The 14,819-nt window shown below is 38.4% G+C and overlaps 1 pseudogene; it reads left to right on the top strand.

Annotated features, from left to right (window-relative positions):
- The first annotated feature begins 2,301 nt into the window (after positions 1–2,301).
- On the top strand, positions 2,302–13,924 carry LOC120591451 (serine/threonine-protein kinase MARK2-like; annotated as a pseudogene).
- Positions 13,925–14,819: the final 895 nt, after the last annotated feature.

The following is a 14,819-nucleotide window of genomic DNA, read 5'->3' as shown; positions in this document are numbered from 1 at the left end:
ATATAATTTAATTTTAATTAATTTAGATGTGTATGGAAATAGCTACATGTAGCAGGTGGTTACCATATTGGGCAGCAAAGGTTTATATCTTTTCTTTGAATATGCAAGCCTATATGTTCAATATAAACATAGATTAGAAAACATTTTATTTATATTGGTCAAAAAGAATGCTTGGAAACTGTTAGTACCAGAAATTTGGTGAATTTGCTCATAAGGGCTTGTTCGTTTGTAGTTCTGAGTAATGGTTTTGTCATTCTGTTCTAGGACCTATAAGGGAATATGCTAAGAGAGATGTGCACTATCAGATGTGATATTGGAAGAAGGATTCAAGGTAGATGGGTTGTGATCTTTTGTTTCCTTTTTATCTTTTAAAACTCTCAGTACAAAAAATACAATCGGGTGGCAGAAAATTTTCTGTACTGTTAAGTGCCTGTAATTTTAAGTGACATTCTTTAAAAAGGTTATAGGAGTCTTTTATTTAATGCTCATTATAAATAGCATAAAAAGTCTTAATAATCTGGGATATTCAAGTATTAGTCATGCCTGTAGCAGGTGGATGGGCCGCATGGTAGCTTCTACGAGTTTGATTCTGATCAATTCCATATTTCATTCATAAATTCTAGCAAGATTTTTTGGAAAAAATCATGTTCCTTTTTATGACTACAGTAAAAAAAATTGTTAGACAAAGATAATTTAAATTTTGACTTACGAAAATACCATGGTAAGGGGGGATAATGCCATTTGAGCAGAAGGCATGTGAAACAGGCAGCTATGGTTCTCCCTTTTAGAAAATAGGTTGGGTGCTTGTGTGTCATATTTGGGTAGTGTTAAACATTTTTAGCTCTGGGATTTGAGGCTCTGCCTTAACCTAACTGGATTGCTTGTTAGTCACATTCACTGGTGGATTGCTTGGTTGCTTAACCATGGCTGTTCTAATGAGTTCTGGTCATGAATTCAATCTCCATGTGGACCGGTGAGCACAGGCAGCAGTCAGAAACTGAGCCAACCATCATTTGTCACAAGGATATCTCTGGGACAGAAAATGGCAGAGGTTCTGAGTAGAACACTCACCCAGCTCCTACCATTTGTTTGAATGTAAAAAGGGTGACAGTAATGATGTTGTTGACTTGAACTCCCACCTCCTAAAAAAAGTCAACTTTGAGAGCTTGAATTAAACATTGCATAAGAAACAGACTCATTTTTATTTCAAGTTTAAAATCATCTTAACATCAACTTTACTTCCTCACAATTGCAAAATCTCCCAGTCTACATAAGAGGTCCTTTAGATAGGGCTCTTATCAGACAAAAAGGGAGAGAGAGGATATAAAATTACTTTGCATCTCACAGGATAAGAGGGTTGGTGTCCCTGATGACCTGATGAAGGTCAAGTTCTTCTTTGGCCTTAAAGTCCCTGTGGGCTTTGGCTAATAATTCACTAAAATTGATAATTTATTTACTGAACTTGACTCAGAAGCCTGTGGCTCTGGGCTTTGGTACCCAAAATGTGTCCCTTGGACCTGCAGCATCAGCATTATCTGGGACACTTTTAGAAAGGCAAAGTCTCAGGACCCACCACTGAATCTGAATCTGCATTTTAACAAGACCCCAGGTGGTTTGTATGCATGTGAAAATCCAAAGAACGCTATCTGAGTATCTGTACTTTTAGCTCCTAAGGGGCTCCTGATAGGCATATCCCATTTAGTTGCCAAAGTCCTCCATGTGTCTTGCAATCTTTCTGATATAAATCAATTTTTATTTCTGTGTACCTACGATGCCTGCCATTTACAAAAGCATTTCATTTCTCTGATTTTCTCAAAGTTTCCTGCCCAGAGATTTGCTGAAATTCTGCTGGTTTTGCTCTAGGAAGCCAGGTGGCTGTCTGTGAGACAAAGATTTGCTGTGAGTTGATTACCATCTATGGCTCTGAAAAATTAAGTGAAAACATCTGTTCTAAGGTCAAGATGCATTTAGTTGACACTCAAGACAGATCCCTGAAATTGGCACAAACCATAGGGCCGGAGCTCCTTGGTTAGGTCTGCTATTAAGGAGTGCCTTTGCCAAGCCAGCAACAAACATTAATCACACCCCAGTTCCTGAGTTTTCAAATGAAGGAGTAAAACACAGAGAACATGCAATGGGATGGAGGGCTGTAAAATTTTGCATATAGAATGGAATATAGTGGGAAAGACCGGCATCCTCTGTATTCTCTTTATTGCTCCATGGGGAAGAATATGATATGTTGTCTTGGAACTCTTAGAAATACTTTTCATTCCAAAATGGCTGTCATCTGGAATTTGACTGATGGCGTTCCTGCCTCTGGTTCATAAGAATCCCCTTATGGTGCCCAGATACCACCACAAACCTTTAAAATTGGATCTTCACAGGTGAGCCTGGACATTAGCTCCACAGGATATCCTAATGCACAGGCACATTTCGTGGTTTGGGGCTATACTAGGGTATCTTATTGGAGCTCAGTAAAATTCTGTTGAAGATGATGACAATAGTCATTGTGACAAGGAACAAGTTCTATAATGGGAGCTGGGGTTTCTAACTTCTTGAGGCTCAGCATCTGAATCTTCAGCCAAAACTCATGTGATGAAATTGGCCCAACCTGTGAAAAAAGGGGCTGAGGTTAAAAATATTTGCTTAGGAGCTCCAGAGTCAGAACAATCCCTAGATTGAATAGGGTTCAAGGAACATCCTCAGGTCAAAAGGGCATTTTAGGCATTGATTGCTAGGGAGAGTGATAAAGAGAGAAGTTTGGTGAAATATATTAGATGTGAAGTCTTGAACGCATCATCCTGCTTAAGTATCTAATTTCAAATATTTATTGATCACTTACTACATGTATGGCTTTGTGACTTTGAGAATGCTGCAAAGATGATAATTCTGTAAGACTTTCATTTGTATTGTACATCAGGTGAACAGGACTTTCAGGAGCAAATGTCAGAAACACAAGGAATCTATTAGCATGTGCTTTTAGGTACCACCTGGTGCATGGCTGAGCTGACTGAGCTGAGAAACTGGACCACACTTTTGCTGCCTGCTAAACTGTCCAATTTTGGACTTCAATTCTGATGCCTAGTTTTGGGCTAGTGTGTGTGTGTGTGTGTGTGTGTAGGTCTCTAGTCCCCTTTCTTCCATAATTACTATATTCTGTGTTATGGAAAATTGTTATTTTTTCAACCTTATGTAAAGTTCTATGCAAACACAGCTTCAGAACTCCCCTTTCGACCATACTGCCTTCTTCAAATATACTTTATGTTGGAATTCTGGATCATGGCTGGTTTGGGCCCATGGAGTTGTTTTTCTCCATGGACTTCCTGCCTCTTATCCCAGTCTCTGGCTTGCAATTGCTAATCTTTCTTCTATAGAGTAAAAATCTAAGCTCGAGCCCCATGTTGGTATCCACATTCCTTGCTGAGAGACATCCATGTTGGCTCTCACCTGCCTGGGCATCCATACATCTGCCATTCTCAGTTGTGCTGATCTACCCCATAAGGCCAGTACTTGTTAGACTCTCTAAAATCAACTGTTGGTCTGGTGTCTTGCCTTTCTCTTGGGTACTAAACTCTGCCTGCTGGGCTGGACTTCCTCCAAGTATTAGCAGCTGGGTCAAGCTGCCTACCACCTGTCCCACCCCAGGAGGGTAGGACTGGTTTTAAGGTCCCGGCCCCTCCTCAATCTTCAAGGCCCCTTAGTCCACTCAGTTAACTGAGTCATATCTGGATGTGTTTCAAAATATAACCAAGATAGAGAGAGAAGTTGCATTTAGTTTTTAGGAGGATGGTTCTGTAACCAGTCTTGCATTGCAAGGACCCTTGAAATGATCTAGCCACCATTCCAAGAATGTTATCTGACACTTCAAAAGAACTCTTTATAAATTAATTCATACATGTTACTGCCATTACATTCTCCCCCAATCTTGATGATGTAACAGTCATCAGTATTCCCATCTTGTAGGTGGGAAAAACGATCTCAAGTTTTTCCACTGCGATGCATTGCCTAAAGTTTATTTTACTGCATCTCAGTTCTCAGATTTATCTTGTTCCTGCAAAGAAGCAGTTATATTTACTAGTGGAAGACACGCATACAGAGATCTTTTTCTAATCCTGGGCATACATTGTGTAATTAATAACAAACTCTTTGGGTATGCACAGTTCTTTTCATTCCAAAGATTCCCAAAGCACTTTTTACAAGCTTAACTTGGGATAAATATCCCCATTACCTCATCCAGCTCTGAAATGTAGCAACCTCTGGGGGAAATTGTGGCAGCTGCTTAACAATGCACAGACAGACTGTACTGTAGCATGAACACAGGAGCTGCCGGGCTCATAGTTTTCTTTTGGCAAGAGATGCAGATCAGGAGAACCGAGTCAGGAAATTGCCTGAGAGCACTACCACAGTTGTGTGAATGTGTTCTTCATAGAATCTTAGAGGAACAAAGCATTTCACCCAAGGCACACATCTCAGCCAGACAAGTAGATCAAAAAAGGAAAAGACTGGACAAAAAGATATTTCTGGAAGGTAGCCTAGAAGGGTATCACTTTGTAAAATTTCCTGGATGTTGAGAATTTAAACTCATACAATTGGTTTATGTGTTATCGGTGCTGGGTAGTTTCCACATTTCCCTCCAGATCTATTCTACACCTCTCCTCTCTGCTCTGTTTCTTAAAATGCTGACTTTTATGGAGTGCCTCACAGGGGCTCCCCTGCCCTCTGGTTTCTGGGCTCAGCCAAAGGTTGGAGAAAAGTCGTGTTGTAACATTTATTTCTTCTGTGAAATTGTTCTTCAACCAAAGGCTGCTGCTCCAGTCAGATGACCCTCTTTTCCAGCTTTAGATGCTCTTCGTGCATTACATAACTATTCCCTCTCTTTGCTTCTTAGACATTCAGTGACAAGCGCTCTCTGATGTTGCTAGTTCCAGGTGCATCACTTTGCCCTTTTAGTTTCCCTTAATACTTCCTCATCTCAAGTCACCTTTTATAAAGAATCCATTTATTACTCTCCTGAAATACTCTGTTTGAGTGCGTTATCTACTAGAACCTAATGATTCATGATGAAAACAAATATGAGAAAGCACAATGAAGAGTAAATACATTAATAATTAATTTTAATGGGCCCGATTCAATTTACATGCTTTACATATACAATGTCATTTAGTTTATTCTTCATTCAACATATACTTTGACCATATCTGCATATCAGGTGTAACTCTAGGTTTTGGGTCTAGTGCTCAAAGCAGACAATAACTTTGAACTTGTACAACTTAAATTTTACCAGAGGGGCTCACAAAGTATAAATTCATGTTCCAAGTGTCATGAAAAAAATCTGGATGAGGAGAAAAGGGAATAAGGGAGTGAAGGGGAGGCTACAATTTCATGGGTGGTTAGGGAAGGCTTCTGTGAGATGGTGCCATGAAAGAATATAAGGAAGTATACCCTGTGGGAATCTAGAAAAAAGTGAGTGTAATTATTGTTTATGTTTGATGGTTTTTTTTTTTTAAATGGGGCTTTGAAGAGTTAAATGACTTGCTGAATACCGTATAACTAAAAACTGGATTATCTTATTAGAAAGCCAAGCACAGATTTTTCTAACCACTTAATTCAGGAAAATGGTAGGCCTCAATAGATACTTGTTGAAGGACTGAATGAATGAACTTCGAAGCCTGTGTCTTAAATCATAACTAATCATAACTGATTATGTGTTCCTAGCTAATCTGAACAGTATATTCCAGGGAACCAAATATAGGCCTTTTAGATTAAGCAACATACTGAAAATCCCTGATATGCAAGATTAAACACTAGGAAACCAAGTAATATAATTCACCATATAAACAGACTAAAAGAGGAAAACCAGATGGTAATATACATAATTGCACAAAAAGCATTTAACAGAATTTAAGATCCATTCATGATAAAACTCTCAGCAAATTAGGAATAAACAGAAACTTATCTAATCTGATAAAAGGCATGTAAGAAAAACTTACAGCTGATATTTCTAATTATTGTGTCTTCATGAATGATTGAATGCTTTCACCCTAAGATAGTGAACAAAACGAGGCTCCTATTCAATCATTTTAGTGGTGTTACTGGTCAATGCAACAAGGAAAGAAAAAGAGAGAAAAAGACATACATATTGGAAATAAATAAATAAATCTGTCTTTATTTTCAGATCAGTGATGGTCTATGTAGATGCAATAGACTGAATGTTTGTGTCTCTCTCCCCCAAATTTCTATGTTGAAACCCTAATCCCAATTTGATGGTGTTTAGAGATGGGGACCCTTGGAAGGTAATTAGGTCGTGAGGGTGGAACCCTTACGAATGGGATTAGTGTCCATATAAGGACAGGCCAGAGAGCTAGCTAGCCCTCTTTCTACCATGCGAGGATCTAAGAAGTCATTAGTGTACAACCACAAAAGAAGGTTCACCAGAACCTGGCCATACTGGTATCCTGATCTTGGACTTCCAGTCTCCAGATCTGTGAGAAATGAATTTCTGTTGTTTATAAGCTACTCAGTTTATTGCATTTTGTTAGAGCAGATTGAACTAAGGCAGAAAAATCCAAAGCATCTACAAAAAAAGTTTCTATAACTAATAGGAAAATTTATCAAGGTCATAGGATACAAAGTCAATATTAAAGAATTAAAAGTTAAATATTAAAAAATTAAAGGTGCCATTTTAATAACAAAAAAGAAATAATATTTAATACAAAATACATAACACTTAAAATACCTAATATTTAATACATAAAGATATGTACATACAGGATATCTATGCTAAAACTACAAAACATTTGTGAGAGAAATCCGAGTGAATTTAAATAAAAGTGGAGCTATATCAAATTCATGAATTGCAGATCTCTATATTGTTAAAATGTTAGTTCACCCCAATTGATCTATAGATTCAATATAATTCCAGCCAATGTCTTTTTTTTCTTTTGGTAGAAATTGGTAAACTAATTCTACATGGAAAAGCAAAGATCCTAATACAGCCCAAATTGGAGGATTCATACTAGCTGATTTAATATAAAATCACAATAATCAAGATAGTGTGGTATTAATGAAATAATAGACAAATAGATCAATGGAATAAAAATAAATACCAAACATAGACCTGCACGTGTGTGGTCAATTGATTTTTGTCAAAGTTCCAAAGTAATTAAATAGAGAAAAAATAATCCTTTCAGCAAATGGTTCTAGGATAATGGATATACACATAATATCTTTCACTAATATCTCACACCATACAAAAAAGGGAAAAGTTAATATAAAGAATTATTGACTATAACTAGGGATTGACCTAAAAACTCTAAAGAATAGAGGCACAGTATATATCAAGAACAGCTACAACCTCCAGGACTGTGATAGAGGGTCCAAAAATAGGCCCCTAGCCCCTGGGCTGAGATCTAGATCTTATTAGACAGGGCATGGATGTGGGACCCTGGATGGCAGAGAATTCACCATGGTGCTGTGCTAGAGGAACATGCTGGAAAGTTGCCCTCTAGAGCTTGTTCATAAGGAGGTTTCTCAATGAAGACACTCACCCATGCAAATGCCCAGGGGCCTACCAGGGAATGTTGTTGGCTGCTGGGTGCTCTGACCACTGTGTACTGTAGAAGCCAGCCCTGCAGAAGCTCTTTGTGTTGTGGTATGAGCAATTAGAACTAGGAAGCAAAATCTCTTTCCTCTTGCAATGTCTCTCTAGTGCCCTTTACTGACAAGGCTTCAGAACAAGAGGACAAAGGAGAAAATTTAAGGGCCCAGATTCATTTTCATAGAGAAGGCAAAGAGTATGAATTGGATCTGAGAGGTAATAAATTGATAAAAGCGCAGACCTAAATTTTTTATCACTTCCAAAAGAAAACACTAAAGATATTTGTGTGACTTTGGTTAAGCAAGCTGTCTTAGGACACAGAAAGCACAAATCATAAAAGAAAAAAATTGATGAATTGGATCTCACTGAAATTAAAATACTTTGATTTTTGAAAGACACTATTAAGGAATATAAAGACAAGTTACAGACTAAGAGAGGTTATTTGCAAACACATAACTGAAAAAGGCTTGTTTATGGAATATATAACTTCAAATATTATTCACTAGAAATCAAACAACCCAGTAAATAATGAGCAAAGATTTGAAGTTACTTCATAAAAAAAATGTATAGATGACAAGCATATGAATGATATTCAATATCACTAGTTTTAGGTAAATGCAAATTAAAATAAAAATGATAATGCATATCACTTGGAATGGCTAAAATTAAAATTAACTGACAATATCAAGTGTTGAGTAGGGATGCAGAGCAACTAGAACTCTCATTTATTGCTGGTGGCAATGCAATAAATACACCCACTTTGGAAAACAGTTTGGCAGTTTCTTGTAAAGTTAAACATCCTCTTTATTTATGATCCAACAATCATACTCTAAGTATTTACCTCCCCCCAAAATAAAAACATATGTTCACACAAACACTTGTGTTTATAGCAGTTTGATTCATAATTGACCCAACCTGAAAACAACTCTAATAATAACTGGTGAGTGGATAAACAAAGTGTGCTAAATCCACACAATATAATACTACTCAACAAAAAAGGAATGAATTACTGACATGTGCATTAAGAATGAATCTGAAAAGCATTATGCTGAGTGAAAGAAGGCAGACACAAAAGTCAATTACAAAATACGATTCTATTTATATGATGTCCTGGAAAACACAAAACTATGGGAATGAGAATAAGGTCAGTGGATGCTAGGTGTGTGGGAGGAGGGACTTGACTACAAAGAGTCCCAAGGAATCTTTTTAGAGTGATGGAAATGTACTATATCTTGATTATAGCAATGTATTCATGTTAAAGCTCATGGAACTGAACAAAAAGGGTAAGTTTTATTGTATGTAAATTGTTCTTCAATAAATCTGATTTAAAAAAAATTCAGATGTTAATTTACTTACATACAATAAAATGCACAAATCTTCAGTAGAAGAGCTACCCAGATCACATGGAGATAGTCTATGCTCTTATTAATGAACATTTTTTAACCCTGGTTTTTTTATTATTATAAATATAGCTCTATGAAAACTCAAATGCAAGGATCTTGGTGGATATATACCCTTTATTCTTTTGGAATTGGAATATACTCAGTTTCTAAGCGGGAAATTGCTGGGTTAAGGTTTAGAAATACGTTTGATAGAAACCACCAAAAATTTTTCCAAAGTGGGTATAATGCTTTATGATCCCATCAATACATATGAAAATTCCAATTGCCCCAAGTTCTCTCCAATAGTTGGTTTTTCAGTCCATGCATCTATAGTGGATATCATTTTGGTTTTAATTTGGATTTCCCTGATAAGAGATGATGTTGGGCACCTCTTCTGACACTTGTTGACCATTTGGGTATCTTCTGTAAAATGCCTTTTTAAGCCTTTTGAACATTAAAAAAAATAACTTGTTTTCCTTTTTTTTTCTATTAATTTTAGGAGTTGATATATTCCATATGAAGTCCTTGTCAGATATATGAGTTGCAATTATATTCTCAAGGGAAATTCTCACTAAATATAGTTTAGATAAGGGTTTGCTGAAAAACCAACAATCAGTGGCTAATGCGCATTAATCCTTTAAAACACAATAGGTAACATAGAAAATAAAGACTTTGGCCAAAACCCCTACTATTTACTCTTATCTTGATATAATGAAAATTGGCTACATGTTCACCAAACTCATTTTTATCTTCTCATTTTCTACATGAATACATTCCCTAGCCTCCCTTTCAGTTAGCTGTGGCCATGAGATCAAGTTCTAACTAAAGGAATGTGAGTGGAAATTATGTCTCCTACTTCTTATCCTGTTAATAAAAACCTCAAGCATGACTACCCACTTTCTCTTTTTTCTCCAGTTTTCTGAAAGAGTGGAGAGGGCTTTGAAGATTTAGAGGATGATGGAACCATGAGATGAAGGGAACCTGGCTTCCTGAATGGAACAAATCTACCCTCCCTATTTACTTCCTTTCTTAACTACCAAATGTACTTGATATGAGTGAGAGACATACTTCTCATGTGTTAATCTGATATTTGGGATTTATCTCTTGAAGAAGTTGGTATTACTCTAATTAATAATACTTGGATATTTAAATATGCATGTCTGTTAAATCAGTATCTGTTTCTAATTGTGAAAATTCTGCTTCTGAAGCAGTGGGGGTCATTTCATCCCTTCACTCCCAATTCATGGCTATCATCAGAACCTCTATTTCTATAGATATTCTGAGATTCTACTTTCCATCAATGGAATCAGTTGGGGGAGGAGTGGAGCAAATAGAAGATAGATTGAATCTACCCACACTTCATTATTGTAGCCAAAAATCTCATCTAGTGGAGCTGAGAGAGGTGAGGGGATAGACTCTGTATGGACTTAGTTATGATTTGCTCCTGCAGAGGAGGCCCATGTCCAGGTGGGAGACTTGTGTAGGTGCTGTGTCTTGACTTTGACCACTTCCACTTGAGGACATTACTTGCCAGCCTGGGAATTACTACATCTTGCTGTCAGAAGAATATACTACCCTGTGGCTTCCTGTAATAGGAAAAATTCAATTATAGAATTAAAATTGGCAAGTGCCTGCCATCAGGTAGAGACTATGATCAGCTCAAAAACTTGCACCAGAAAGCATAATAACCATAGGAAAATCTCTCTAAGAATAAAAGCAATAGAAAAAAATAATGCCAACTATTAATATATTAAACAAATAGTTTAAAATGTATACCAAAACCCACCATACTCTGAATTAAAAAACAAGTGTTTTACTTCCAGTTTCTAGTCTGGCATATAGAAGCTTGGAACTCGTCACTTCTTTCACACAGCAGGTAAAAAGCTGAACAAACCGAAAATCAATTATTCTTTTTACATTCATCAGGGAATTGAAGTCACATGGCAAACCACTGCCTTCAAAGGTGGGGAGAAAGGCTGTAGAGAATCACAATTTACCAGAATGGGAACCCATGAGCCCAAACCTCTTTGAGAATGAGTACCAGGACAGGAAAACTTGAACTGTAATTGTTGAATTGATGGAGACTCAGGATGGAAAAGTCTAAGAGTTAGGAATCCCAGGGGATGAGAGTCCACTCTTATGGTAGTACACCCACACTTTTGTGAGTTTTTCCTCCAGAATCTCTACCAGAATTTTATTTTGAAAATCAGAGAAAAATCCCTTATGCTTCTGGAAGTAGAGGAGAAAGTAACTGTTTCAACATACACTGGAGCATTATTTTTTCCTGTCCTCCAGAGAAACTATTTTGCCAGAGCCTAGCCTATTGGGGTTTTATTAGAGCCTAACAAACCAGGAGAGAGGGAGACACCCAACTCAATCTCCCTCTAGTCATCCTGTTCCATCTAAGAATGTGTGAAACTGAGAAGCATGTGTTCTGAGAAGTTCACAGTCCAGGAACACAGGCTCCCTGAAAGACTGAGGCCTAAGGCTATAAGGCTATAGAATGCTTCCTCTCTCCCACACCTCATCACTAAAGGCCTATTTACCACTATTCCTTTTACCCACTAAATCATGTCACCTTTAAATAAAAAATTACAAGGCAAACCAAAACTAAAAACACAATTTGAAGAGAGAGCAGGTATCAAAACCAGAGTCAGACATGGCAAGAATATTGGATGATTAGATTGAAATTTAAAACAATTATGGTTAATATGGTAAGGTCACTAATGGATAAAGTGGACAGTGTGTGAGAACATATCGTAAATTACAAGAAAGAATCAAAGAAATGCTAGAGATCAAAACACTGTAACAGAAACAAAGAGTGCCTTCAATAGGCTCATTAGTAGACTAGATGACACAGTAGCGGAAAGAATCTTTGAACTGAGCTAGAGAATATATCAATTGAAACTTCCAAAACTAAAAAAAAGACAGAAAAGGAAAATTAATACAAATAGAAAATTTCACTTTTTTACCTTTTTTCTTTATTGTTTTCCTTTTTTAAATTTTTCAGTATTTCCTTTTTCTTTTTTCTTTTTCCTTATTTTTTCTCAGTTTTTTTCTTTCTTTAGTTTGTTAGTATTTTTGATTAGTATTGTTAGCAGTAAGTACAACAGGCTGCAGGGCCCCTTGGCCATCTCTGTTGAGGAGGAGACCCATATTGACAACAATCGGCTCCTCAAGATCATCATCAAGGGTATATTTACCAAGGTGAAGATGGCCTGACACACCCTAACTGGGAAAGAGGTGGCCATGAAGATCCTTAATAAAACTCAGTATAAGTCCTCCAACCTCTAGAGACTATCCTGCGAAGTCCTGATCATGAAGGTCTTGAATCATTTCAACATTGTGAAATTTGAAGTGATTCAGACCAAGGAAACACTCTACTGGTCATAGAGTACACCAGTGGAAGAGAGGTGTTCAATATATCTAGTGGCTCATGACAGCATGAAAGAGAATGAGGCCTGAGACAAATTTCACCAAATGGGGTCTACTGAGCATACTGCCAATAGAAGTGTATTGCCCCTAGAGATGTAAAAGCAAAAAGTCTGCTTTTGGATGCTGACATGAACATCAAGTTGTCAAGCTGGATACCTTTTGTAGCAGTCTCCCTTACATTACCCAGGAACTCTTTCAGGGCAGAAAGTCCAAAGGCCCCATGGTGGAGATAGTCTGGGAGTTATACTCTATTCAATAGGTACCTGCCTTTTGGTAGGGAAAACATCAAGAAGCTGATGGAGTGGGTACTGAGTGGAATATATGATATTCCTTTTTATGTGTTCATGGAGTATGAAAACTTGCTCAAGAATTCTTCATCTTCACCCCATCAAAAGAGGCCTTTTAGAGGAAATTATGAAGGATTCATTGATGAAGATGGGCCATGGGGAAGAACTAATGCCTTACATAGAGCCATTCCCTGATTATAAGGACCCTGGGCAGACTGAATAGCTGGTGTCCATAGGCTACGCATGGGCAGGAATCCAGGATTGGCTGTTGGAAGTAGTATAATGAATTGATGACCACCTATGTGCTCCTGGACTACAAGAGATCTGAATTGAACGGCTGCACCATCAGCCTGAAACCATTTTATTCAGTTGATCCCACCAACAGCTAGCTCTTCTCTTCCCCATCCCATAAGGTATAGGATAGGGTCTCTGCCAACCAAAAGCAGTGGAGTTTCAGTGAGCCTGTTCTCACCTTTAATTCTTTTTCTGAGAACAGTCAAAGCAGCAACATAGAATATCAGTGGCCTAAAGAGGACCAGAGTTAGGATGGAAGGTGAGCAGCACAGACATAGCACCTGCCAGTCCCCTATCCAGCCTAGAGAGGAAGACCACCACTCCAATGTGGCCCTGTGGCCTCCTCTCTTCCAATACATCAGCAGCAGTGGTGGAGTCCTGGATGGAACCAACTTCCCCAAGGTGTAACCTCCAAAGAAAACTCCATCCACACTGGGCAACTTGGACATGTGGGAGATCAGTAAAATTTGCCCAGCCATGTGACCTCAGTCTCTCCCTTTGGCAGCAGCCAGGGTGAACAGGGGACCACTGGGAGTTTTATCACCCTCAACCAAAGAAACTTGTGTTTTAGGTTAGCCAGAAAGAAGCATCATAAAGCTGAAAGCAGAATGCAGAAGAGGAATCCTCAGGTAGTGGGCAGGTGAGGCAGTGACATAAACGAGAAAGTATGTCGGGGGTTCAGGCTAACTCCCAACACGGAACATGAAGATCACAGCTCCATGGAGCCCAGTGAGATGGTGCAGGATGCAAATAGCTTCGTTTGTGAGCTAAGCAAGAAGTATAAGCTGCTGTGCATTCCTGAGAGAGGACTTTGTGCAGTGGGGATGGCGGTGTACAACCTGCCGGGCCTTTGCTCCCAGTGTTCAAATAAGAGGATATCCAGCACTCCCATGGCCTTGAAATGCATAGTTTCCAAGATGACTGCTTAGCTTAGAGGACTGTCATGGGACTGCATGGGAGACAGGAAGAGAGCCTGTCTGGCCAGGCTGGCCACTCCACCCCACCTGGATAAACTTCAGAGTATGGTCTGTTTCCCGTGGAGTACTTCACTCCCCTGCTCTTCTCCATCTTGTCTTCGATATTAGTGGAAGAGTGGAAATAGCTCTGTAGAAGTAAACACAATAAAAATTATATCTGTTTATATATATGCTAATTTATTGTGCTTTATGGCTACAGCTGTCATAAAACACTCAACCACCACTTCACAAGAGGAGGCCCCTGAATCTTTCAAAATTCTCTTGTGACTCAATTGAAACAGACAAGCAGACAGACAAACAAACAAACAAACTACATCCCTGGAAGGAAACCAAAGCCTGGTATGATCATCCTAAGAAAGAGACAGACATTAGTGAATCGTAAATGGGACTACACTTGAGGCTGTGGTATTGGCTTTTCTTGCTGAGATAATAAGGCCTGAGGGTCACATCTATAAGATGTATGTTGCTGTCAACCAACCACTTCAGCATTGATAAGCCTAAAACAATGGCACTGTATTTTTTCTTATGGTCTCATGGTTTGGCTGGGCTCATCTGGCTGGTTTCTTTGCTGATTGTGGTATCTTCTGGGCTTACTCCAGTGGTTAATCTAGCTGGTGGCTAGGCTAAGCTAAGATGGCAATTTATTGAAGACCTCTCTTAGATATGGAATGCTTTAATGCTAATTGTGAGCTGGGGTGGTTTAGTTCTTCTCCATGTGGCCTCTCTCCCACAATAGGAGAGCTAGAATTCCCCTATAGCATGGCAGCTGGGTGCTGAGAGGAAACATTGTGAGAGAACAAGATTCAGTGGGCTAGTGCTTATCAAACCCCTGCTGGCTTCACTCTTC

The sequence above is a fragment of the Pteropus medius genome, unplaced genomic scaffold (genome assembly GCF_902729225.1).
Source record: "Pteropus medius unplaced genomic scaffold, Ma_sr-lr_union100, whole genome shotgun sequence".
NCBI classification, from domain to species: domain Eukaryota; kingdom Metazoa; phylum Chordata; class Mammalia; order Chiroptera; family Pteropodidae; genus Pteropus; species Pteropus medius.
This window is presented reverse-complemented; position numbering and strand designations above follow the sequence as displayed.